This window comes from Elephantulus edwardii, unplaced genomic scaffold, assembly GCF_000299155.1.
Source record: "Elephantulus edwardii isolate Elephantulus edwardi_28Jun2011 unplaced genomic scaffold, EleEdw1.0 scaffold00011, whole genome shotgun sequence".
NCBI classification, from domain to species: domain Eukaryota; kingdom Metazoa; phylum Chordata; class Mammalia; order Macroscelidea; family Macroscelididae; genus Elephantulus; species Elephantulus edwardii.
The window spans coordinates 25,437,454-25,463,983 of NW_006399761.1; the positions used below are offsets into that span (position 1 = coordinate 25,437,454).

The 26,530-nt window shown below is 46.3% G+C and overlaps 1 pseudogene; it reads right to left on the reverse strand.

Moving 5' to 3' along the window:
- LOC102865721 overlaps window positions 1–26,530 on the reverse strand; it is a 56,690-nt pseudogene that overhangs the window by 5,610 nt on the left and 24,550 nt on the right.

The following is a 26,530-nucleotide window of genomic DNA, read 5'->3' on the forward strand; positions in this document are numbered from 1 at the left end:
GTGCTATGAGGAGGACCCTGTGGTACTGTGGTGCTATGGGGAGGACTCTGGTATGGGGGTGCTGTGGGGAGGACTCTGTGGTACAAGGGGTGCTGTGGGGAGGATTCTGTGATAAAGGGGTGCTCTGGGGAGGACTCTGTGATACAGGCGTGCTGTGGGAAGGACTCTGGTACAGGGGCATTGTTGGGAGGACTCTGGTAAGGAAGTGTTATGGGGAAGACTTGGTACAGGAGTGCTGTGGGGAAGACTCTGGTATGGGGGTGCTGTGGGGAAGACTGGTATGGGAGCACGGTGGGGAGGACTCTGGTATGGGGGTGCTGTGGGGAGGACTCTGGTAAGGGAGTGCTGTGGGGAGGACTCTGGTACAGGGGCACTGTGGGGACGAGTGTCAGCCTCTCCTCAGCAGGTCCCTCCTGCCACCACTGGCCTGACAGCTCATGGACCCCCCAGCACAAGGGTGGTCCCACCAGTGTCCCCGTCGTATCTTGCAGAGGAGCTGGCTGCTTGCAGTAGTGCTCCTCCAGTGAGGGACCCTGAGCCCCGTCCCCACTGGCCAGAGCTGCTCATCGGCTTGCTAGTGCTCCCCAAACCCAGCCCTCAGCAAGGGGTCACCAGCTGGGCTGAGGCCCGAATGTGACCACCACATACTCGCCGGGGCCATCGTGTGCTCTCTGACTCCTTTCTCACCCTCTCTCCCCAAGAATTTCACTGTTTTTTGAACACATACTGCATTTCTTGAAAGTAATACATGCAGTTATATCACACACACACACACACACACACCACACGCACACACACAAATACACAGAGGACAGTGGACTTTGCAAAAACTATACAGCATACACACTTTTTGTATAAAAATACATACGGGCATGACCTGCCTGGAGTGAGGTATCACGGGAGTAATGCATGTGTTCAGTGCACACGTACACAGCACTCCAGGAACGGAGCCTAGAAACAAAACAGAGTGAAATCCTTGCCCTCGAGCAAGAACGTGAAATTACCACTGTCCCTCAACTGAAGGGTAAACAAACAAGATGTGAGACACACAGTGGGAGACACCATTTTGCTGCTAAGAGTCCACTACAATTCACAGCAACCCTATGAACCACAGAGCTGAAATCTGCCCTCATCATCTGCTATCCAGGAGCCCACTGCTGCGGTCACTGTGTCTGTCAGACCGTCTCGCTGAGGGTCTGCCTCTCTTTCACTGACCCTCCACCTTTCCGAGCACTGGCCCCTTCTGCTCACAGGGTGGGACAGAGCTTCACAGCCTTGCCTCCCAGCAGCACTCTGGCTGCGGCCCTCAGCCAGGAAACAGAAGAAAGTCCCACGAAGGCCTACTACATGCGGGACCCCAAAATCTTCACTCCAAGTCCACAAAGCAAGACAGTGGAAGGAGGAATCCACTTATGTGGCATGTCCAGGATCCCACCCCAGGAATTTATTTATGTGGCATGTCCAGAAAAGGCAAATCCATAGGGACAAAAGGCAGTGGGTGAGTTGGCTGAGATTCACAGCAACCCAGTGGATGATGACCCCCAGCCGATCCCGTGCCACCCTCGCAAGGTCTGCTGCAGTCAACATGTCAACCCATCTCCTCGAGAGTCTTCCTCGTTTTCATCCACTTTTCACTTTCCAAAGCACCAGGACTCTATGAGACATTGGCCTACGGGCGTCATGAGGCACAAAGGGAGGCAGGGGTGGGCCTGAAGGCAGATGTGTGGGGACTGTGGTGCTCACAGTCTGGAAGAAAGAGGCTGGTAGAGAGTAAGACACGGAACCACTCTCTGTGTTGGAGGAAAGAGAGGCCCAGCTCCCAGAGTTAGGAACCACTACTTAGAGCCTGGCCTTGGGGATTCAGAAAACATCGCTCGGTGAATGGACCCCAGGCCCCGTCTCCAGACCGGCCCTCATCGCAGGACACCTTTCCAGCTTCCTCTGATGTTCCTTCTGGATCAGCTTCCCTTTGAGGCGAGACACATCACCATCCACCTGCTTGAGCTCGCTGAGGTGGCCGCAGCAAGCCTCATTCGGCACCGTGAAGCCCACCAGGAGCTCCCGCAGCTTCCCCCTTGGACCAGCTGGTGGCATCTCACTCTGTCCTGCTAGATAGAGAGGGCACGAGGCACCATCACAACTGGACACTCCAGCAAGAGGCCACCTGTCCTGCCTGATAGCCCTGGGTCCACGAGAGCTAGCCCCAACCTTACACCCCCCCCCCCCCCGCGCCCAAGCAGCCTTAAAAGACCAGTCCCCTCAAGTTTATAAACCTGCTTCTCTAAGGTGCCAGTCCCCCAGAGTCCTGTCTTCAAAACACTAGCTTATCTGCACGAGGGCTCAATGGCCTAGCAATTTCACCAGCTGGAAATGAGTGTGCAAAGCTCAGGCCATAAGAACTGAATCATGACAGTATAGGTTAGCACACAGAGTCTCTCCTGCAAAGCTTTCCAAGTAAATTACCATTCACATACACAGAAATGGGCTGCTAAGTCAGTATCCATGGTAACAGAGCTAGGAAACTGGACCTTCGGGCTACTGACGCTCCAGTATGCCATGGTCCTCTTCCCAGCCAATGGCTTTGCTTTGTCCCAGGGTCCTGCCTCAGGTCTGGACAGCCCGAGGGGCACAGCCCCCAGAGGCAGGGGAAAGGCGGAGAGCAGGCCTCCCGGAGGCGAGGGAGAAGTGTCCAGGCGCGAGGATGCAATGGGAACATGAGCAAGGAGCCCTGGAAAGTGAGGACATTAATGCATCTGCTCCCTAAAAAGCTGGACCCACCCAGATGGGCCGGAGATCTGCTGACCAAGGAGCCCCTGGAACCTTCTATGCACGGGTCGGGTGCACTCCGAGGCAACTGCCTGGTTTGGGTATTTTAGGGGTTTCTTAGGTTCAGCTGACATTCAGCCAAGGAAAGAGTGGTGAGAGGCCCAGCGGGTAACACACAGAGCTGGGTCAAATAACCGTCCTTTCCACTACAAAAATTTAAAAGGGGAAAAGGGGAGAGAAGAATCCAGGCTACCAAAGCTGAAAAAGTAGGTTAGTAACGTCAGAAGTCATCCATGCAGCCGGATCAAGGCCCAGAAAGAGGAGCCCCAAGTCCTTGGAACCAAGCGCACCTGATCTGGGTTCCGACTCACCCCGCTCTGCGCTCCTCACACCCATGCAGACCCACCCTCTCAAGGTTCAGGGCTACTCCAGGCGCACCCATGGCCCCGACCACTGAACCCCAACCTCACTGACACCATGTGCTCGTAGGGGACCCTGTATCCCAGATCGTGGCACAGGGGAGCAGCGTAGAAAGGAGGAGCCCCGAACGCGCCCCCGCACCCCCATTCCCTAGTGCAGCAGGGAGGAGCCCCAGTCCGCGCCTCGCCTCCCCCCCCTCGCCTGCTCCAGTTCCAGTTGCTCACGTTGGTTCCGTCCTCCCGCTCCTCAACGATTTAGCGCCCCTGACCCCACTTGGCCATGGCTGTGCGGGAGGCGCGCAGCCCAATCTCCATACAGAACAAGGATGGGCCGCGGCGGTGCAGCTGCAGCCTCATGTTTCTGGCCTCCGTCGCTGGATCCGCACATTCGCGGCGCCTAGAAAGTGCCAGAAATCCCCGCACCGCTGCCACCCGCTGCGGAGTCCCCCAGACTGCAGCCGGGGAGGCGGGGCCGGCGTGAAGGGGCGGAGCATAACACGAGGGGGCGGAGATCTGAGCTGAAGGGGCGGAACCCGGAGTGGAGGGGGCAAGCTGAGAAGCGGTCAGAGTGGGTGGGCCTGGGCTCGCTGGACAGGTGTTGGGAGCCCCAGACTTGAAGGAATCAGCTTAGGCAACTGGGGGCTGGCGCATCTGCAGGCTGGTGCTGTGGTCTTTTGATACCCGGAAAATGTTTGCTCATAAAGGCTTCAACTGATTGGATGAGACCCACAAAGCTGTATAGTTACTGTGTATCGTGGAGGCAGAAGCAACTCGTAGCTGAATTTCCAGCAGGTTTTCAGAGGCAATAAATTACACATTACGCATCTTTCTCCCCATGGAGCACCTAGTGGATTCGAACACAGCTCCTTACCACTAAACCACCAAGGATCCACTTTAGTATCATTTAATAGTTCTATTAAATGTCTATTCATTCCTATGTAATTTAATGGTGCAGGCCAAATTTAATGGCCAGAAAATAAAAACTAAAAAAGACGAACTACATCGGGAAAGTGCTGTTAGGGACCTCTCCACAGTACTGAAAAGCAACGATGTCAGTCTAGAGACTAAGGTGTGCCTGACCCAGGCCATGGTCTTTGCAGATACTTGCTATGCATCAGAGAGCTGGACAATAACTAAGGATGACAGAAGAAAAATCAATGCCTTTGAGTTGTGGTGCTGGGAAAGTGTCTTGAACTTATCATGGACCACCAAGAAAACAAATAGGTCTGTCTTGGAGAGGGTGAAACCAAGTTTCTCCTCGGAGGCTAGGATTTTGACGTTCAGTCTCACATACTTTGGGCACGTGGCCAGAAGGGACAGGTCCTTGGAGAAGGACATGATGCTCGGAAGGGTAGAGGAACAGCACATGAGAGGAAGACCCCGGATGAGATGGATTGATACAGTGACTGGGGCAATGGGGGTTGGTCTGTCAGAATGAGAGAGCCTAGCTTAGGACACGCAGGCTTCAGAGCTGCTATACATAGGGTGGCTATGTGTCCTAGGCAACTTGACAGCATGTAACAACAACAATTTAATATTATATAGAAAATAAATTACAACCGGTATGCTCTTGGGTGCTACCTTCATATCGACTACTATTCATGGTGACCCTATAACAGCAGACCTGAACCCCACATCATCCTCACCATCTCTGATATTCTGGGGTCCCTGCTGCAGCCACCAACCATGTCAGTCCATCTTGTTGAAGGGCTTTCTCTCATCCTCCAGCTTTCCCAGCACAATGTCTTTTTCTGAGGACTGGTCCCTCCTGACACCAGGCCCAAAATATTTGAGATGAAGTTTCACCATCCTTGCCTCCAAGGAGCACTTTGGCTGTCCTTTTTTCCCCCTTTCTTTCTTTCTTCCTTCCTTCCTTCCTCCCTCCCTCCCCCCCCCCCTCCCTCCCTCCCTCTCTTTCTTTCTTTCTTTCTTTCTTTCTTTCTTTCTTTCTTTCTTTCTTTCTTTCTTTCTTTCTTTCTTTCTTTCTTTCTTTCTTTCTTTCTTTCTTCCTTTCTTTAATGTGTGTACCATCAAATCAGATCTGACTTGTACAGAAGGAGATTGTCCCTCCTTCTCCAGCAGAGCATCTGGTGGATTCGAACCACCAACCTCTGGGATTGCAGTGTAGCTTCTTGTCACTAGGTCACAGAGCTCGCCTGGCTCTACTTTCTTCAAGATGTATCTGTTTGTTCTTTTGTCAGTCCATTGGATATTCAGTCCTCTTCTCCAACACCACAGCTCAAAGGCATTGATCCTTCTGTCATCTTTATTCGCTGTTCAACTTTTGGATGCATAAGAAGCAAATGGAAATATCTCAGCTTGAATCAGGAGCACCTTGGTCTTTACACTGACATAGTTACTTACTACTCAAAGACAAATGTCAATCCTGGATATCATAAACCTCAAGCATGTGCTTAATTATACTAGTTATCTTTAACCTCTTTTTAACTCCTTCATGCGTCGTCATTGTATGAGCATTATTCCACTGTCAATAAAAATGGCTGTTTAAAATGTTCTTCATTTTCTAAGCAGCCATTGAAACCATGTTGGAGCACACACGGTTCTACGATGACACAAGTGGGATTTCTAGGAGTGAGAAAGCACACAGCAGCTAGCTCAGAAGAAGAGAGGAGACAGTAACTGATTCTACCTAGGAGGTAATGGGCTCTAGTAGCTGCTTCTCAGTAGAGTCTTGTGGACGCTGTAAGTTCTGCTTTGACAAAGGATGCCAGGCTGAGAGAACGGAGAGAGTGCCCAGGCCCAGGGAGTGGAGGCTTGGGACTGCACCATCTATGAGCTCATGTATCCTGCAAGGGAGTTTGGCCTTTATTCAATAAATAATAGAGGACCTTGAGGTGATACAGAGATGATAAGATCAGATTTGTTTTACAAAAACAGAATTTTTATGGAAATTTGAACCAAGAGCAAGAATGGGATTTAAAAAAACGGGGGTGGGCAGAGGAGTGGGAAAGGGAGACTTGTCAGGATGGGGAGGAAGAGTCGGGTGTCAGGGCTTTAGGAGTGGAACTGGCCGATGATCAGCTACTGGGGTGAGGCACAGGGGAAGTTCTTGGTCCTGTGACTGAGGTCTTTTTCATTTGTTTCCTCAGCATCAGGCTGAGAGGACCAAGAGGAGGCTGGGAGAAACCTAAGCCTGAGCCCTGGAGAAAAATCATCATATACGGGCTTGGTGGAGGATAGAGAGGAAGGAGGAGGAAAGAATCCAGTCCATGATGGAAGGTATAGTTAGCAGCGCCAAATACTGAGCATCCAAGCAGAAAAAGAGAGCAGGGAGCAGTTCAAGTAAACGGCAGAAGACAGGTCACTGGAGACTGAGGAATGAGAGGGAGGTGAGAGGTGAAGTTGTTGTTGTTGTAGTACCACTGAGTCAAGAACAACCCATAGCGAGTCTATGAACAACAGACCTGTTCCTGTCCTGTCCTGTGCCGTCCTCACACTTCCTGACACACAGTGTGCCAATCCATCTAGCTGTGGGTCTTCTCTTTTGCCAGACCTCCACCTTTCCAAGTATGATGTCTCTCTTCAAGCAATACCCTCTCCTAGGACCATGCCCCAAGTATGAGAGATGGATTCAGCATCTTTGCCTCCAAGGAGCACTCAGGCTGCAGTTTCTCCCAGGTGTATTTGTTTGTTCTTTTGACACTTTCCGGTATGTCCCATACTCTTCTCCAACACTCCAGCTCAAAGGCCTCAATTCTTCTTGGTGAAGCATGAACTTTTAAAATATATGACAAGGATGGGGAAGCGAATAGGCAGCAGTTCCAGTATGGATTAAGTTGAATTGGATTGTGTTTCCCAGAAATATGTATTTGAAAATCCTAACTCCAAAACAAGTGGACTATTCCATTTAGCAAAAGTGTTTTCTAGCTGCCAGATCAGCTTAAGGTCTGTCTTAAACCACTCACTTTTGAGATCTAAAAAGAGGGGTTAGGCACAGACACAGGGAAGTAGAGATCCAGGAACACAGATGCCACTGAAAGATCGTCAAGGGATTGAGGAACTGCGAAGAGAAAAGGGTCTTCTCCCCAAGCCCACAACGAGACAAAGGCTTCCTCCAACACCAGCTACCTGTATTCAAACTTCCAGCCTCCTAAATTGTGAGAAAATAAGTTTCTATTTGCTAACTGCAAATACGTAAAAAAAAAAACCCACAAGGGGTGATTGTACACATGGGCCTCTCCTGATGCACTACACAACCATCAGGCTGATTCCATCTACAGAAAGAAATGTTGGAGAAGCTCATCTCACCGGTCAAAACCAGCTCTTCATGAGCAAGTTTAACCTGAAGGTGGAAAAAAATGAGAACAAATCCACGAGAACCAAAATACGAGCCCTCCCACCTAAACGTAAAAGCCACCTCAAGAATGGGCTCGAAGCATTGAACACGAATCATTGAAGACCAGATGAGTTGTGGGATGACATCAAGGATATCATCCATGAAGAGAGAAAAAGGTCACTACGAAGACAGATGAGAAAGAAAAGGCAAAAATGGATGTCAGAAGAGACTCTGAAAGTTGCATTGAAACATTGAGATGCCAAAACAAAGGGGAGAACTGTTGAAGAGATAAACAGAAGATTTCAAAGGGCAGCTTGAGAAGACCAGGCAAAGTTATTATAACGAAATGTGCAACGAGCTGGAGTTGGAAAACAAAAAGGGAAGAACTCTCTTGGCATTTTTTCAAACTGAGAGTTTAAAACAAATACAAGCTTAGGGCTGCAATTCTTTCTTTTTTTTTTTAAGAGGCCATTCTGAAGGATGTCAGGGCAAATCCTGAACGATCCAAGAAGCATCAAAAGATGATGGAGGGGATGCACACAGTCATTGTACCAAAAAGAATTGGAGGACATAAAACCATTTCGGGAGGTAATGAACCAATGGTAATGAAGGGATACGCTTAAGCTGTACAGAAGATATTAGCAAATGGGAATCTCAGAACATTTGATTGTGTTTATGTGAAAACTACACTGCCAGGAAGTAGTCATCAGGAAAAAGCAGGGAGACACTGCATGTTTCAAAATCGAGAAGGGTGTATGCCAGGGATGTATTCTGTCTCCATACCTTTTTAATCTTTATACAGAACAGATCATCCAGGAGGCTGAGCTCTATGAGGAGAAATGTGGCATCAAGATTGGAGGAAGATATATTAACAATCTGCGTGATGCAGATGACACAACCCTGCTTGTTGAAACTGAGAAGAACCTGAAGCACTTGCTGCAGAAGGTCAAGGACTGCAGCCTTCAGTATGAATTGAAGCTCAACATCAAGAAAACAAAGGTTCTTACCACTGGGCCAATTGACAGCATCATGATGGGTGATGAAGAGACTGAGATTATTAACAGGTTTAGTTTGCTTGGCTCCACAATCAACACTCTTGATACCAGCAGCCAGGAAATCAAGAAACAAATTGCATTGGGAAAGTCAGCTGTCAGGGACCTCTCTGGAATACAGAAGAGCAACAATGTCAGTCTGGACACTAAGGTGCACCTGATCCAGGCTATAGTCTTTGCAATTGCTTGTTATGCATCAGAGACCTGGACAATGACTAGGGATGATAGAAAGATAATTGATGTCTTTGAGCTGTGATGCTGGCAGAAAGTGTTGAATATACCGTGGACTAACAGGAAAACAAACAGATCCTTCCTAGAGAGAGTGAAGCCAGCCTGCTCCTTGGAGGTAAGGATTCTGTGGCTTCATCTGACATATTTTAGTCATGTTGCAAGGAGGGACCAATCCTTGGAGAGGGACATCATGCTTGGAAGGGTGGAGGGACAGAGAAAGAGAGGGAGACCATCAATGAGATGGATTGATATGGTGACTGGGGTAATGAGGGTAGCTGTATCAGACACAGTAAAGTTGGCACAGGATAGATCAGGGTTCAGAGCTGTTGTACATCCAGTCACTGTGAGTCGCAAGTGACTCAGCAGCACATAACAACAAGAAGAAGAGAATTAATGGTCACCCACTAGACTCAACACACATTCTCAAGTCCATACCTTCGTTTATACCTTTCCCTGTATGAAATACTCTCAAAAACTCATCACCATTGGGTCAGAAATGACTCATAGCTGACCCTCTAATGGATTTGAAGAGGCTGTAAAATGAACACCCTTCCCTGCGGAGCCAGGGCAGCATCTCCTTTGGCTGAGCGACATACCAGAGCTCTCTGGATGAAACGCACACTTCTTTGATGACTGACATCTTCAATACTGGTTTGAGTCAGAGTGTGGTACATGTTGGTTAACAAGCTTGGCTGTTGATAGAAAGTTTGGAGGAACAAGTGCATGGGGAGTGCCTCCGAAGAAGCTACTACTGGCTAGCCACTGAAAAACTCTGTAAGTAGAGTAGTATTCTGACACTCAGGGAGTTTTCATAAGTCAGAGAGCTGGGGTTCCCTCCTCACAATTCGATTTGGTTGTCTTCTCTCCTCCTTACAGTGGAATGGGCCCCACCTGACAGAGACTTCTTTCCAGCAGAGGATGTCAGAGCATCCAACCTCAGCCACACACTTCACACTGTTTAGCCTTTTCTCCAACTCACTTCACAAACACTGATCACTAAACTGATAGAAGAATTGATGCCTTCGAGTTGGGGTGCAGGAAAAGTGTCTTGAAAATACCATGGATCACCTAGAAAACAAATCTTGGAGAGGGTGAAACCAAGTTTCCTTGGAAGCTAGGATTTGGAAGCTCCGTCTTACATATTTTGGGCATGTGGCCAGGAGGGCCTGGCCCCTGGAGAAGGACATCATCGGAAGGGTGGAGCGACAGTGCAGTAGATGACAACCCCGGATGAGATGGGTGACTGGGGCAATGGGGGTAGGTGTGCTGGAGTCAGTAAGACTGGTTCAGGACAGGGTAGGCTTCAGAGCTATTGTGTATAGGGTCGCTTTGAGTCAAGAGTGACTTGATGGCACATAACAACAAACAACAATACCAGAGTCATGACCTGTGCTCAACGTTTGTGATTTTCTGCTTCCTTTCCACAAACAATGTACATCTAACATACACGTGTAGTAGTAGTTTGCGTGACTATGTCAGGTCTATCACACCTGACAGCAAACTTTCAACTACTACTGATATCAACAACAGTGTTATCTCAGGACCTGCTGAAGGCACAGGGTGGCTTGGTTGGTAATGGCATTTCTGTACCCATCTTTGCAAAGCAATTGTTGACACAAGATTTCAGGACTGAATTTAAAGCAGATCACAGAGAAGGGACCCTATCTTAACTACCGGAAGTTTCCACGATGTTAGTGGTGACGCTAGCTTGTCATGAATGCCTGTGATTGCCACAAACTCGTACTATTTTTCTATAGAAGCAGGGAAAACTGGATCTAGGATGACCGGAATGTCACCCCTGAGGCCGCTGGCTCACCGTGAAAATGTGATAAACACCACTGTGTAGAAATTGTCAAATGGGAACTGAATTTGCTGTGAAAACTTCCCTTTGAAAGCACATTAAAATAGTAACCTTTGAAAGAAACATATGTTGTTTCAAAATTCTCCCTCTTGAAGAGGATTTATTTGCACAAGTACATATAACCTGACTTGTGTTAGAAAAACGTTTGAGTAAACTGAGGGAAAGGACCCTTAACATAATTTCTTGAACTCAGATTTGAGGGAAGGTTTTTCATTTGTTTTTCTTTTTCTTATAAAAACAACTTAAAAAAAAAAAACCAACCAAAACAACAACAATAGCTCAAGCTCTGAGCTATTTCACTTAATAAAATTCTGCAAGATCCTCACTTCGTTCTATCCAAAGGTTAAGATGTGGGGTGTCGGGTTCCCCCTGACTTAGCAGAGTCTGCATGATTCTGTCCCCCAGATGTTTCGACGTGTCTCCGAGGTTTTGACGCCCGCACTCTTGCCTTCATCTGAGCTTCATTTCCTCTCTTTGTGCTCCCGATGGTAGCTCTTAGGTTTGGGGTTTTTCTTCCCAAGATCGACAACTATCACCTCCTTAGAAAACGTCACTCCTTTTTGAGGTCGGTTTTGGATGTCTAGATCTGTTTTTAACAAACTCTTACTCTGTGAGGGAACAGGACAAAAAATTGAAAAAAGTCAGTTTATGAATGGGGCAAGCTTTGATTTTCCTAAAAATACCAGTTTTCCACACATGGTTAGTGAGAAGCAGAAGTATCTCCAAATGACACAGAACACAGTGATAATCCATCAAATCACATCGTTGTATTTCTAGGGCTGAGAAGAGGCCTTAACGGTGACAGTGACGAGCGGGAGGCCCACGCAGGCTGGGGCAACAGGTCATTCACATGTAAGGCTGTGAGAGAGGTGCTGGCTGGACACTGCCTAGCAAAACAAACTTGGTTGTGAACACACACGCTGAGAGATTCAAGTAACACCTGGTGGTGAAGGTTCTCTAACAGAGCGCCCGGACCATCGTCTGTCAGGCACAAAGGTGCATGAGCTGTTCTTATTAGGGGCCACCACTTGGGGGCTCAAGAAGCTCCTGAGGGGGTCTGTGTGCTATTACACTAGATCCAGGATCTAGCCCCCCACTCTGCCAATGGGGGAGGTGGCCACGAGCTCTCCTCTCATTATCTCATTTGTAATGAGAGAGCAACGGATCCTAGATCTCTCCAGGCCTCTCCTAGTTCAAGGAGATGAAGATTCTGAGCAAAGCAAAGTGGAGGGGAGTTGTGAAGGAAACACAAGCGTAAGAATGAAGGATGAGCAAGTTTCTAAGCCATACATACATACATACTTATGTGTGTGTGTGTGTGTGTGTGTGTGTGTGTATTGGATAGATATACAGACATAGATACCGAGATATATATATAGTTGTTGTTATGTGCCGTCGAGTCGCCTGCGACTCATAGCGACCCTATGGACAACAGCCCTAAACTCCGCTCTGTCCTGTGCCAATCGCACTGTCTCCGACACTCCCATCCCAATTATCCCAGTCACTGAATCAATCCACCTCATAGAGGGCCTTCCTCTCCTGAGCAGTCCCTCCACCCTCCCAAGCATGATGTCCCTCTCCAAGGACCGGTCTCTCCTCACAACATGTCCAAAGTATGTTAGACGGAGCCTCAGAATCCTTGCCTCCAAGGAGCCACCTGGTTTAACCCTTTCCAGGACAAATCTGTTTGTTTTCCTAGCAGTCCATGGTATTCTCAATACTCTTCTCCAGCACCACAGCTCAAAGGCATCATATATCTCTATCTCTATCTATATCTCTATCTCTATATCTATATCTATCTGTGTGTGTGTGTGGTGCGTGTGTGTGTGTATATATATATATAATAGATATACAGACATAGATACCGAGATATATATATAATTGTTGTTGTTATGTGCCGTCGAGTCACCTGTGACTCCTAGCGACCCTATGTACAACAGCCCTAAACCCTGTTCTCTCCTGTCCCAATCTCACCATCTTCAACACACCTATCCTCATTACTCCAGTCACTGAATCAATCCATCGCATCGCGGGTCTTCCTCTCTTGCACTGTCTCTCCACCTTCCCAAGCATAATATCCCTCTGCAAGGACTGGTCTCTCCTTGCAATATGTCCAGGATATGTCAGATGAAACTTCAGAAGCTTTGCCTCCAAGGAGCAGCCTGGTTTCAACCTCTCCAGGTTGATTCTGTTTGTTCTCTTAGCAGTCTATGGTACATTCAATACCCTTCTCCAATATCACAGCTCAAAGGCTTCAATTCTCCTATCATCCCTAGTCAGTGTCCAGCTCTCTAATGCATAACAACAACAACAAAAAAAAGTGATGGCAAAGACCATGACCTGTATCAGGCACACCTTAATCTCCAGACTGACATCCTTGCTCTTCAGTACTCTGGAAAGATCTCTGACAGCAGACTTTCCCAGTGCAATATATATTTTAATTTCCTGGTTGCTAGTGCTAAGAGTATTAAATGTACAAATATAAATGTAAATGTATATATATCTTAGCCTATCAGGAGCAAGTGTTCCTTAGTTGCAAGGATGGAGAAACCTGGTCTCACATACATTGGACATGTGGTCAGGAGGGGCCAAGCCTTGGAAAAAGGCATCATGCTGAGTAAGGTGGAAGATCAGTCCTCAGCAAGAGAGATTGACACAGTGAGCATTTGAGAAATTGTGAGGATGGTGCAGGACAGGCCAGTGACTCAGTGCTGCCTAACGGCTTCATGAGCAGCAATAGGCTGAGGAGAATGGCTTACTCGCTGTGGACGCTGGGCTCCCTGCAAGTCCAACTCTCAATTCCCAGGCAGCACCATCCCTTGTCACAATGCCAAGCAGACAAACCTGCCTCCTGTTCATTCAAACGCCTTCTCCCTGAGCTACCCCTCGAGACAGAAAAGCCCATCACCTCTCTGACATATATTTCTGGATGTCTGGGATCTTCCATCTCTGTAAATTTGTCCTTGTCTTTTGCCTCCACGTTCAACACGGCTTCTCCATGACTCTGGTCAAGAAAGCCAGGCTTCCCTGGGGACCATCTGTCTTTCAGGTGCATTAAGAAAGTTCTGCAAAAGAAATCAGGGTGGTTTTAGCAAATCCCAGGATCCTCGTCGCCATCATTACATTGAAAGGGACCCTCGTGCACGTTCCCAGGGGCCGACTCACTTTCCTGAGTTGTGCGTCTCTGCAGTTTGCCCTATACAATCTTTTCCCTCTGCACAAGGCACCTTTTCTGTCTCTTCATAATTTTTGCTTTGCAAACTGAAAAAATCAACAAACAAAATTCAGGAAAGGTAGAATTGTCTGGACTTCAAGGACTGATAAAGGGGCTTCACATTAGCAGAGGAGTTAACATTTCTGAAACCCCCAGAAATGGAAAGAGCACAGCACTATGGCACTATTGTTGAGTTTTTTTCCCATTACTCTGTATTTTTTTTCTAAGGTATATATCTGCTCATGCCACTTGCAATTTGTTCCCAGTTTCCCTGCATGGACTCATACCATTTACAAAAAAAAATCACCAATAAAAGCAAGATTAAAAGGAGGCAACTTTGAAAAATGACGAAGAATGTGATTGCTGTGGTTACAAAGCTCATAAGGTTAGCTACGAGGCTCGTCCACTTGCGTGGTCCTGGGTCGTCCAGCTGTTCTGTTTCAGCCCAGTCAGAATGTGGTTTTCTAGAAACAGAAGAACAAGAGCCCATGGTCACTGCTATTCCTTCAGTCAGTTCTGCTCGGGGAGCGAGGCTGTACCGGCTTCACAGACTCACACTGGCTAACTCCTCTCCACACGTGCGTGGGGCTGAGCTGGCCGTGGGGAGACAGAGCTGGGACACGCGTGATCTCTCAGCCCACCTCCCCTCACCCCCAAGACCAGCAGACTCTGAGGATCAGAGCAGCTGGGGCCCATCAGGCCACCCATTCTCCTCTCTTCAGTGACATCATAGAATCATGAAGGGGGAACTCACTGGAGGTGCTTTCCTAGAGTCAGCCCAGCCCATCACGGGGGATGGAGGACTGCCGGGCCTTGGGACTGTCCCCTGCCCTCTCTTTTCCTCTCAAAGGTCAGAATGGAGACCCAGAGCACCGTCTCTGGCCACTCTTGAATCAAGAATTTTCTTCCTTCTCTCTGGAAATCTCCTTTCTTTATTTTTATTCTTTTATTTAGAGAATATTAGTTTCTGTACTCAAACACATGTTGATAAGACCTTGTTGTTGTTGCTGTTAAGTGCCATCGAGTCGTAGGCCACTCATAGAGATCCTATGAATGAAAGTCCTCAACAGTTGCGTGACTTTCATCCTCTCTGCATGTTTGTAGGGTTTCCCGAGACAAACTGTTTTTGGAAGTGGATGCCACTCCTGCTTCCAAGCTTGTTTGAGCTGGGGACCGCCACCAAACACTGTTCGCCATGGGTAACCATTATCGCATTTGATATGTCAGTGTCACAGTGTTCAGCTTCACAGCGACCACAAGTTGCCTCTGGACGGCCTTATGTGTTTAATATAGTGTTATCCTTGTATGTTGTTGCTGTTATGTGCCATTGAGTCGCTTGCGACTCATAGTGACCCTATGAGTTTAGAGTCCTAAGCTCTGCTCTATCCTGTGCCAACTGCACTGCCTCTGGCACACCCACCCCTATTACCCCAGTCACTGGATCAATCCACCTCATAGAGGGCCTTCCCCTCTTGCGCCATCCCCTCCACCCTCCCAAGCATGATGTCCCTCTTCAAAGACCTGTCCTTTCTTACAACATGTCCAAAGTATGTCAGATGAGACCTCAGAATCCTTGCCTCCAAGGAGCAGCCTGGTTTAACCCTCTCTAGGATGAACCTGTTTGTTTTCTTGGCAGTCCATGGTACATTCAATACTCTTCTCCAGCACCACAGCTCAAAGGCATCAATTCTCCTTCTATCCTCCTGTATAAATGGGGGAAAATTAAGTTTAGCATTTCTAGACCAATATGACTGTTAAATTGTGTACAATGCCAACTCAATATGGTACAGCTGGGATGTTGTTGTTACTTGCTATCAAGTCACCTGTGACTCATAGCGACGCTGTGTACAACAGCTCTGAAGCCTGCCCTGTCCTGAGACAGTCTCACTGACTCCGACACACCTACCCCCATTGCCCTAGTTACTGTATCAATCCATCCCATCCGGGGGTCTTCCTCTCCTGCCCTGTCCCTCCACTCTTCTGAGCAAGATGTCATTCTCCTAGGACTGGTCCCTCCTGGTCATTTGCCCAAAACATGTGAGAAGGAGATTCAAAATTTTTGCCTTCAAGGAGAAAATTGGTTTCACCTTTTCCAAGACAGATCTATTTATTTTCTTGGTGGTTCATGGTATGTTCAAGACCAGGACCACAACTCAAAGGCATCAGTTCTTCTTCTGTCATGCTTACTCATTATCCAGCTCTCTGATGCATTGCAAGTAATTGTGAAGACCATGGCCTGGATCAGGTTCACCTTGTTCTCTAGACTGACTTCGTTGTTTCTCAGTACTCTGAAGAGGTCCCTGACAACTGAGATACCTTCCCCAAAGTTGACAGCACAGCTAGTTAAAAAAAATGCAAATTATATATATATAAGTATATATATATGTGTGTGTGTGTGTGTGCGTGTGTGTGTGCGCGCGCGCACGGTGTGTGTGTTGTTTGTTGTGTACTATAGAGTCAGAACCAGCCATATATTTATATAAAAAGACCAATCGCAGTGTGTTAGGAATCAACTTACCTGAGCTGATTTCTCCAGTTGCTGCCTTCACCGACTGTGGACAGCTGTGCTGCTTCACTTCCTCCCCTACAGGGGGCGTAGTCTGCAGGGAGTTGCCCAACCCAAAGGCCGAACCACCAGCAGCTCCTTGGAGAAAAATATTTCAGTCTCTTCCTGTGTGATTTACAGCCCTGGAAGCCCCCTGGGATAGGTGTGTCTGTTATCTGTTGGTCCTGACTCAAAAGCAATGAGAGAGAGAAAGGAAAACACATTTAGAAAGTGGTCAGATGCACAGGAGGCAGTGGAGGAGGGAATCCCAAACCAATCAGATCAAGCTCCATCTATTATGCAAATTGTTTCCCTGTGAAATCCGCCCACCAAGCTCAGTCCCTGACCCATCCCCTGGGATGTATCTTCCAAGACCTGGTCCATGATGCCGTCCCCTCCTACTGGGCATCCTTCCGACTCTTCCTTCTCTGAGCTCCTGTATCATGTGGAATGCACCATGTCACTTACCTGCACCCCAAGTCTTCCTCTCCAGCCCCAGGTATGCTGACAACTGGCAGAGTCTTTCATTTGCTTTGTCACTTCCTAATTCCCACCCTACACATTCCTTGACATTGGGCCCCCCTGAGAACAAAACAAAAACCCAAAGTTGTTGGGTAGATTCAGACTTCATGTGTGTTCGAGGTGTTTAATGGCTGACTTTTCAGTAGACAGCCAGCTCTTTCTCTCTGTGGGCCCTCTGGGGCCTTTTGGTTAATGGTGAAGCACTTCAATGTCTGCACCACCCTGGGCTGTTGCCAGCTCCCAGAACTCTGTAATCTTCCTTGTCTCCTGAAGCCTTTACAGCAAGAATGTATGGTCACAGTCGAAGTGTTCCTTTCCACTCTCAGGGATAGTCACGTCTTCACACACGGCCTTAGTGGAGAGAAAACCTCAGGGCCTCCGCTGGCCTAGAAGCAGCTCTCCTTGAGGGCGGGGGTGTACTCTGATGCCACAGGCATGTTGGGGTCAGACGTGACTCACTCCTGGGGTGAGAGTCCCTCTTTGTGACCCACCAGCACTGGCTGCCCTTCTTGGTGACCAGAGGGTACGCATTCCTGGGGCCCGAGAAAGGTCCAGGGTGTATGGGAATTTCTAGCCCCCTGTGCCATGCTCATCATCTCTGACACACGTGAGCCCATTGCTGCTGTCACCACATCAGTCCATCTGGTTGAGGGTCTTCCTCTCTTTTGCCGACCCTCCACCTCTCCAAGCATGATGTCCCTCTCCTAACAACATGCCCAAAATATTTAAGACAAAACTTTGTCATCTTTACCTCCAAGGAGCACTCTGGCTGCACTTTCTCCAAGACATAGCTGTTTGTTCTTTTGGGAGTCCATAAGACACGTAGCACTCCTCAACATCACAGCTCAAAGGCACCAATGCTTCTGTCATCACTGTCCAGCTCTCAGATGCATAGCAAGTGACTGAAAAGACTCTGGCCTGAATCAGGTCCACCTCAATCCTCAAACTGACATCATTCCTCTGCAATAATTTGCAGGGGTCCCTGACTACACACTACAGTAAAATACATCTCCTGATCTTCTGACTGCTGGTACCAAGTGTGTTGACTGTGGCTCTAGTCCGTTGTTGTTGTTGTTGTTGCTGGACACTGTAGAGTCAGACCTGACCCAAAGATGACCCTCCAGCAGCATTTCAGAGGTAGTTAATTGCATGGGAGGAGATGGCCCATCTTTCTCCCACAGAGCAGCTGGTGGCCTTGAACCACATGCCTTGAACACTGCAGTGCAGCTTCTTGCCACTGGGCCACCAGAGTTCCCAGGTACAGCAACCTACAAATGTTGTTGTTGTTGTTATGTTCCATTGAGTTGCCTGCGACTCACAGCGACCCTAAACTCAGCTCTATCCTGTGCCAATCTCACCATCTCCGACACACCCACCCCCATTACCCCAGCCACTGAATCAATCCATCTCATTGAGGGTTTTCCTCTCCTGTGCTGTCCCTCCACCCTCCCAAGCAAGACATCCCTCTCCAAGGACTTGTCTCTCCTTGCAACATGTCCAGAGTATATCAGACGAAGCTTCAGAATTCTTGCCTCCAAGGAGTAGCCCGGCTTCACCCTCTCCAGGACAAACCTGTTTGTTTTCTAAGCAGTCCATGGTATATTCAATAATCTTCTCCAACACCACAGCTCAAAGGCATCAATTCTCCTTTTATCATCCCTAGTCATTGTTCAGCTCTCTGAAGCATAGCAAGTGATTGCAAAGACCATGGCCTGTATCAGGTGCACCTTAGTCTCCAGACTGACATCCTTGCACTTTAGAGAGGTCTCTAACCACAGACACTCCCATTGCAATACGTCTTTTAATTTCTTGGCTGCTGGTGCCAAGAGTGTTGACTGTGGAGCCAAGCAAACCAAAACTGTGAACAATCTCAATCTCTTCACCATCAATTATGATGTTGCCAATTGGCCCAGTGGTGAGAATCTTTGTTTTCTTGATATTGAGTCTCAATTCATACTGAAGACTGCAGTCCCTGACCTTCCATAGTAAGTGCTTCAGGTCCTCCTCAGTTTCAGCAAGCAGAATTGTCATCTGCATTTCTCCTCATAGAGACCAGCCTCCTGGATAACCTGTTTTTCATAAAGATTGAAAAGGCATGGAGACAGGATACAGCCCTGGTGTATACCCTTCCCAATTTTGAACTGTGCAGTGTTTCCTTGCTCTGTTCTGACGACTGACTCCTGGTCCAAGTTTTGCATTAGCACAATCAAGTGTTCTGGGATTCCCATTCTTCTCAAAGTTAGCCACAGTTTGTTATGATCCACAGTCAATGCCTTTGCATAATCAGTGAAACAAGGATAGACATTCTTCTGGTACTCCTTGCTTTAAGCCAAGATCCATCTAACATTAGCTACAATATCCTTAGTACCACAGCCCCATCTAAACCCAGCCTGCACTTCTGACAGTTCTGCAATATGGATTGAAGCTCAACTTCAAGAAAACGAAGATTCTCACCAGAATCTTGATAGAGAAGAGATTGGAATTGTCACCAATTACAGCCTGCTCAGTTCCAAAATCAGCACTCTCGGCACCAGCAATTCAGGAAACCAAAAGATGAACTGTTGTTGTTGTTAAGTGCCTTTGAGTCGCAGGCGACTCATAGCAACCCTATGAACGAAAGGAAAGATGAATTACTTTAGAGAAATCTGCCTGTAGACGGCTGACGTGACCTTGAGGTCTAATGGCTAAGGAGTTGCTCGGCAGGCAGTTAGAATCCACCAGTTGCCCCAAAAGAGAAATAAATCTTGATGTGTTTTACAGTCTCTGAAAACCTGGTAGAGAGAGCGGAGATGGTTCCACCTTTACTGGCAGTAAATATCTACTTGTATAATTTTCAATCTTATCACAACGTCACAACCAATAACCTCCTATATACAGTATTTCAGACATAAGCAAATGCATTTGTGGTGAAAATCCCAGAAGCTGGAATGATCAAAGTGTCAGTGACATTTAGATATCTCGACAGTACAGGATGCCAGGACGTATTTACTCACATCCTCTTATACAGAGTACATTACCAATGGTTTGAATATTTATTGTTATACATTATGTAACAATATTTATTATTATACATTGAGTTGAAACCAATGCCCGCCACCAGGTTTTTGGAGGCTATAAATTGCACGGATGACAGCCCATCTTTCTCCTGCGGGGTAGCTGTTGGATTCAAACTGTTGGCCTTTGGGTTATCAGGGCGACTCCTTACCACTGACCCACCAGAGCTCCCTCTAAATGGTTGGCGTGTTCAATATTGGTGATACACTGACTGACACCCAACTGTAAAAAAGTGCCCCAGTGCAGTTCTAATCTACCTTTCCCTTCTTACCACTTATATTAAAAAAAACCCCAAACACACCTTTTCATCGGTTTAAGGTCTATTTTGTAATCGGTGAACTATGTTCCATAATTCTATTTTCTTATTGTGGTGTTAGATATTTTACAATGAATACTTCATACATTTGCATTTGGGGGTAAAAAAAAAACCAACAAGGAACCCAAGCACAGAGAGTTTGTTTAAAAAAAAATATACTGGCCACTTTTCTCAGAACAGTATCCAAATAGAGAAAAGCATTTTCTTAGATCCACCCCCACCCCCCTCATGCTCCAAGAACCCTCGCCCGCCTCCTAACGGCTGCGCGCGCATGCTCACAGGCCTGCTAACGGAGAACAGGCGTGGACGTGCGTGCCTGTGCGGGCGGGGCGGACGTGCATGCGCACGCGCTCACGCGCTCCACAGCGCCGCGCCGACTCGTTAACGGAAATGGGTTGCGCATGCTCAGAAGGTCGCGGTCCTAGCTGTCGTTGCTGAACAGCCGTGCTGCTCTTGCTAACCTTGCTGCAGCTGTCAGAAAAATGCTCCAGCTGCTGTGCATGAGCTGAAGACGAAATCCCCCAACGACAGCAACAGGGCACCTTCTTGTGACCCTAAAAAAAAATAAAAATCCAAAACCGATTGTGCTAGCGGAATCCCCTCACTTGGGGTGTTTAAAAGTCTAAAAGGGGTTTGAAGTTAGCTTTTTTTACTAACGTTTTCTATTGAAGAGGATGTTGATGAAAAATTCCTCTTGATATGAAAGTCTCACTCGTGTCAGGAGGTGGCTGGGGACCTGCGCTCAGGACACGGGCGCCCTTCCCACCCGTAGATGCGTCCTCTCTAAAGGGATGTGTCTCCATTTTGTGAGACTTTCTGAAAGCTCTAAAAACAATACCCAAGAGCTTCTGGATGCAATCAGGAGAAAAGGCGCAGGGGGCTCGTGTGTCCCAGAAGAGCAAGAATGGAGGCGCTAGCGCCCTTTGAAAAGGACAAACACCCCGTGGGGCTGGTGTCAGGTCTCTGTGATCTGAGAAGTGACTTCGAGGAGCCCTTGGACTTTTCTTTTTTGATAAATAGGTCCAACTAAAACAGTAGTTGGAATTTTTTTTTTCTTCCTGTTAAGAAAAGGAGGTGATAGAAAGGGCTGAGCCAAAAATTTCTTCAAAACTGAGTTTTTCACCCCTTTAAGTGTGACCCAGTTATCGGGTCAACGTCATTAGTTGTCTGCATTCTGTGATGCGGATCTCATGTCCTACGCCGAGTAGAAAGAAGGCTCCTTATCAGAAAGCAGATGGCCAGACTTTTGATTTCTGAGGCGTCTCTGGGGCTGTTCAAACATCTAACCTATGTTGCTCAGTAGATAGATGGCTGACATCCATCACCTGGGAAATCTTTTCAAGGAGGTGGGTTAAATTCACCTCTGCTAAAGCTTGGTCTTCTGTCTGTGCACTAGAGTGCTATATTTTCTCTCAGTGGAATAAAGACTATTTCTCTAAAAAAAAGAGGAAGTCAAATGGACAGTTAACTGAACTTTAGCAAAAGTAAAACTTCAGTTTACCTTTTTTTTTTTTTGTAAGCACACCCACTGGAGACTCTGCAATTGCTTTGCAAGGTGCTAGCTTATCTAAAAGGAACCCTAATGGTTTAACTTCGTTGCTAACTGAAAGGTTAGCAGTTCAAACCCATCCAGCAGCTGAAAGAGAGCGATATCTAGAAATCTTTAGAGATTATAGCCTAGAAAACCCATAGGGCGGTTCCCCTCTGTCATTTGGGGTCATCATGAGTAGGAGATGGGCTCACTAGGTCAACAACTTGTGTAAGAAAGCCACAAAGTGGCTAGGTATCTGGAGATGTTTTTTATTGAAGGGGTAGGATCTTTAAGAAGACAAGCATTTCCCACAACCAGTCTTCCTGGCCTTAACAGTGCTCCTTGATCCAGTATGATGGAGGAAAGGATTTCAATACTAAGAATTCAGTATCAAACTTAATTCTAAACCTTATCAACAGTTAACAAAAACATTAAGCACTATGATGTGTACTTCCTCTCCCGCTATCTTTTAAGTCTTCTGTTTTTATTCTTAATAAAGAAGCTTGTAAAATGGAACCAGTTTCATATGATGAAAAGAAAATTTGGTGTTACTAAACTACATTCTTTGTCATAATTAAACAGATAAACTATAAAATACTACTGTGACATTATATATATATAGTTCTTTGGAAAACCTAGCAAAAAAATAATTGAAGGAGCTCTGACAGTTACATAAAATATAATAGCCTCTGAAAAGATTAAGAAACAGGGACAAAAAGGGATTATTACCAGACAGGAATGGTTCCTACAAAGGAGGGATTTCAGGTTGGTGGGACACGTTGTGACGTGATGTGACAGGTGTGAGCCTGGTTCCTAACTGACATATTAGTACTTCAAACCCACCAGTTGCTCATGGAAGAAATGGGGAATGATCTGTAAGATTTACAGTCCTGGAGATCCTACGGGGAAGTTTTAGTCAGTCTTGGGTTGGAATCACCTTGATAACAGTAGGTCTGGTCTTTGGTTTGATGGCCAGGTGACTGTTTAAAGCAATTGAATGTGAGCAAAAGTGATGTGTGTCATTACCAGGCCTGCCCCAAAAAACTCTCTCTCAAGCAATCCTTCAACACTATTTCTTTTTGTCTGACTCAGAGCTGTGTTTTTAAAAGTGTGGGGCCAGAAAAGAATCATGGGTCCCCAATTTACCATTGGGGAATATGCAATATGCTTGTTAATTAGGAACATTTTTTTGGGTTTCATGCAAATTGAACTTTTGTGTCTAAACCATATTGGGGGTTTGAAGTCTTTAAGCTAGACTTTAGAATGTAATGTAGCACCTCAACAAGTGGAGGGAAGGATTGTGTTCAGTAAGGTTACTAACACCATGAAGAATGAATTTTACAACTGTCTGGAAGATAGTTGACCTATACTTCACACAGTAAAATGATGGAAACTTTCAAGTGGATCAAATAGTTAAATGGGGAGGGGGACCCTACATTCTAGAATAAATGAAAACAACTTCACATCCTTCAAGAGTGACTTTCTAGTTGTGATTCAAAAACTGGAAATCATGAAACATTACATTGGTAAATGCATTAAACTAGCTAAAGATAAAAACTTGGTATATTAGTTCACCACATCAAAATAGACATGATAAACTGGAAAATACTTTGTTATAAGCAATAAGCTAGTATCCCTACTATATAAAGCACTCTTGTGTAAGACAATGGAAAGTTTCCAACTGAAACATTAATGATTTATAAGGGCTGAAAGTTCACTGCTAACCAAAAGCTTGGCGGTTTAAACTCATCAGCCACTGCCCAGGAGAAAGATGTGGCAGTCTGCAGCTTTGGAAACCCTATGAGACAGTTTTATCAGATCACTGTGTCTGAACTGACTGGAATGCACACACAAGTCCAAGATGAAGATTCAACAATACCCATTTATAAAAACTTAATAGAAAAATGAGCAAAGAATACAAACAAGCACTTTTCCAAAGAGGACACACAAATGCTCACTAAGTGTGTGAAGCTCAGACCCTGCTGATCAAGAGCTGTCATTGCTTCATTGATCGAGAACTGATGGAGTCAGTTCTGACTCACAGCTGGCCCTCCAGGGGGCTGCAAATACAAATAAGACTGGCATACGTTTCACACTCACTCTTAACTGCTCTTAAGTTGGAATCAACTCTGAGCTTCACCCTCCAGAGCACTTTCAGAGACTATAAATCACAGAAGAAGATGCTGCTCATCTTTCTTTCTCAGAGCAGCTGGTGCAGTCAAACAGCCTGTGTTTGAGTTGGCAGCACAACTTCTCACCCACTAGACACCACCAGCCTCCTTGTCTTGAACGAGTTGTCCCATGAAAGAAGCTTGCCTGTAATGGGGTCCATCCCTGTTATATCGAACAGTTCCACCGAGAGAAGGGACAAGGATGAAATGAAGACGCAGAGAGACTATCCGCTGATGATGAATAGCAATTTTTATTATTCAGAAAAAGGCCTATATAGGTTTTAGAAGTATGCCTGCAGGGGTAATCGCATTATCTCTTTATCTGTCTGAGATGTTGACTGTCAGGTCAAACATTAACTCTCCCAGACCTCAACACAAAACAAAGATATCTTCTGGAATACCTTATTGTGTGCTTTGAAGAACAAAGAGTCTTGGAGGATTAAGAGCATCACATTCCTCAAAGTCTTGGGACCTTTGGTCACTCCCTATTCATTAGCATCCTGCTTTCTCGAGTTGTTTATTGCCAAGTGGATGATTTAGGCAAGATGGAATCAGTCCTGCTGGTTTTATAATGCAGTGCTAATCTTGCTTTACAAGTTAGCCAGGCTCCTGACATGCCTGTCTCTTCATCTGGCCACCCAGCTGAAGCCTGACAATGATTGAGACACTTAGTTTCTTCCTTTTGTTTTAGAATCAAGGATGGTACACAAGTTTAAGAACTTTGGCTTTGCCATCGGGCTTATTCTAGTTCCACAAGGCTTAGTGACTTACCAGAACTACTGACCCTTCAACAGGCCTAAGAACCTCCTAAGACCTAGTGACCTTCCAACAGAATTCATGACCATCCACCAGATCTATTGACTTTCCACCAGACCTAGTGACCTTCTACCAGACCTAGTGTCCCTCTACCAAGCCTTTGAGGCTACATTTCCCAACAGGAAGTGAATTCCATCCTTCACCATTAGAGCTGCAGGTGGGCCTGAAATAATGGGAGAATACAGCCTTTTGGATGTCAACATGCTACAGACATTCCAACCAGAACTCTTCTAAGAGAGCTAAAGCTAATGGATTCTAGACTTTCCTTCTTGGCTGTGAGCTGATTTCTTTCCAAGAGTCCTGATTTGCCTAAAACATGACCAATTTATTCACTTATTAGGAGGGTAACTGAACATCTGGGAGCATATATGCATTCAGGAAACCTCAGCTTTCTAAGGAGTGAGATGGTCCCCCATCTTAGTTTACAGGCAATGGAAAAGATAATTTGAAGAATTGCCTTTCCTTTTACAATAATTTTGATGAACACTCATGAACATAGTAGGCCAGCTACTTCATGCCTCAGGCCTTTACCTCCCCGATTTAGAGAGCCAACTTAAAACTTGCCTAATTCACGTCACTCACCCTCATTGCCATCAAGTCAGATATGACCCATAGCTGACCCTCCTGCTGCCCCAGCCTGCAGGGTCTTCAATGTGGACCTAGGAGGGAGAGTGCAGATTGAGAAGGGACAAGAGACGAAAAGAAGGGAGACAAGACACATTCCTGATCAAGTCTCAATTTATTAAAAGTTTTCACAGGCTTATATAGGAACTTGCCTAGATCTCTTAACATAGGCTGGGTTGCTATGGAAACCCAGCCTTAGGATATCAGTATGCCGCAGGAATGAGGAGCACGCCCTAAGACCTTGAATTACAGACACTGAGCTAGTGGCAAGCAGTTTCTTTGAGACTGGGTGGAAATTCTGAGCTGAATTTATCTCTAGACATGCCAGGCAGCCCTTTATGGTATAGCATTTAGTGAGCAGTATAAAGCAACTTAGGCCTTAGGTCAGGAGCCTCAAAAGTGGCTCTCTACATCCTGTGAGCTTTCAGAGGCTGTAAATCACATGGGAAGAGAGTGCCCATCTTTCTCGCTCAGAGAAGCTGGTAGATTCAAACTGCCTACCTTTGGGTTGGCAGCACAACTCCTTACCCACTAGGCCTACAAGAGCAGACTAATAAACTGGAAAGTCATACCAGTACATCAACATCTGTTGACTGGAAATAGAGAAATACATTTTGGTAGACTCGGATATGAAAGCTCACTGCCACTGAGCCCATCCAGTGGGATCCTGAAGCTTCTCCTCTTCAGAGGCGGAGACATCCCCCTTTCTCTTGAGGAACGACTGGTGGAGATTTGGACATTTCAGGTGGCACAACACTCTGCACTATGCCACCAAGGCTCTTGTATGAAAACGTATGAATCTCAAAAACAGTCTTGAAAGAACGGAAAAGAATCTGCATATTATAAGGGCGTTCTGCAAAGGCTAAGTAGCATATTATTAAAGGTTAAGTGGATACATAAAATATGCAGTGGAAGTATAAAATTATGCACAATAAAACATCAAATTAAAAAAAAACCCACAACAAAAAACCCCATCAAATTCAGCAAAGTGTTTACTTTTGGGGAAGAAGAGAGAAGCTGAAGAGGTGGAGGGGTATTTGGAATGTTTCATTATTTTTTTTTCTATAATTATATTTTATTAATTTTCATAAACATTTACAGAGATTTTGGG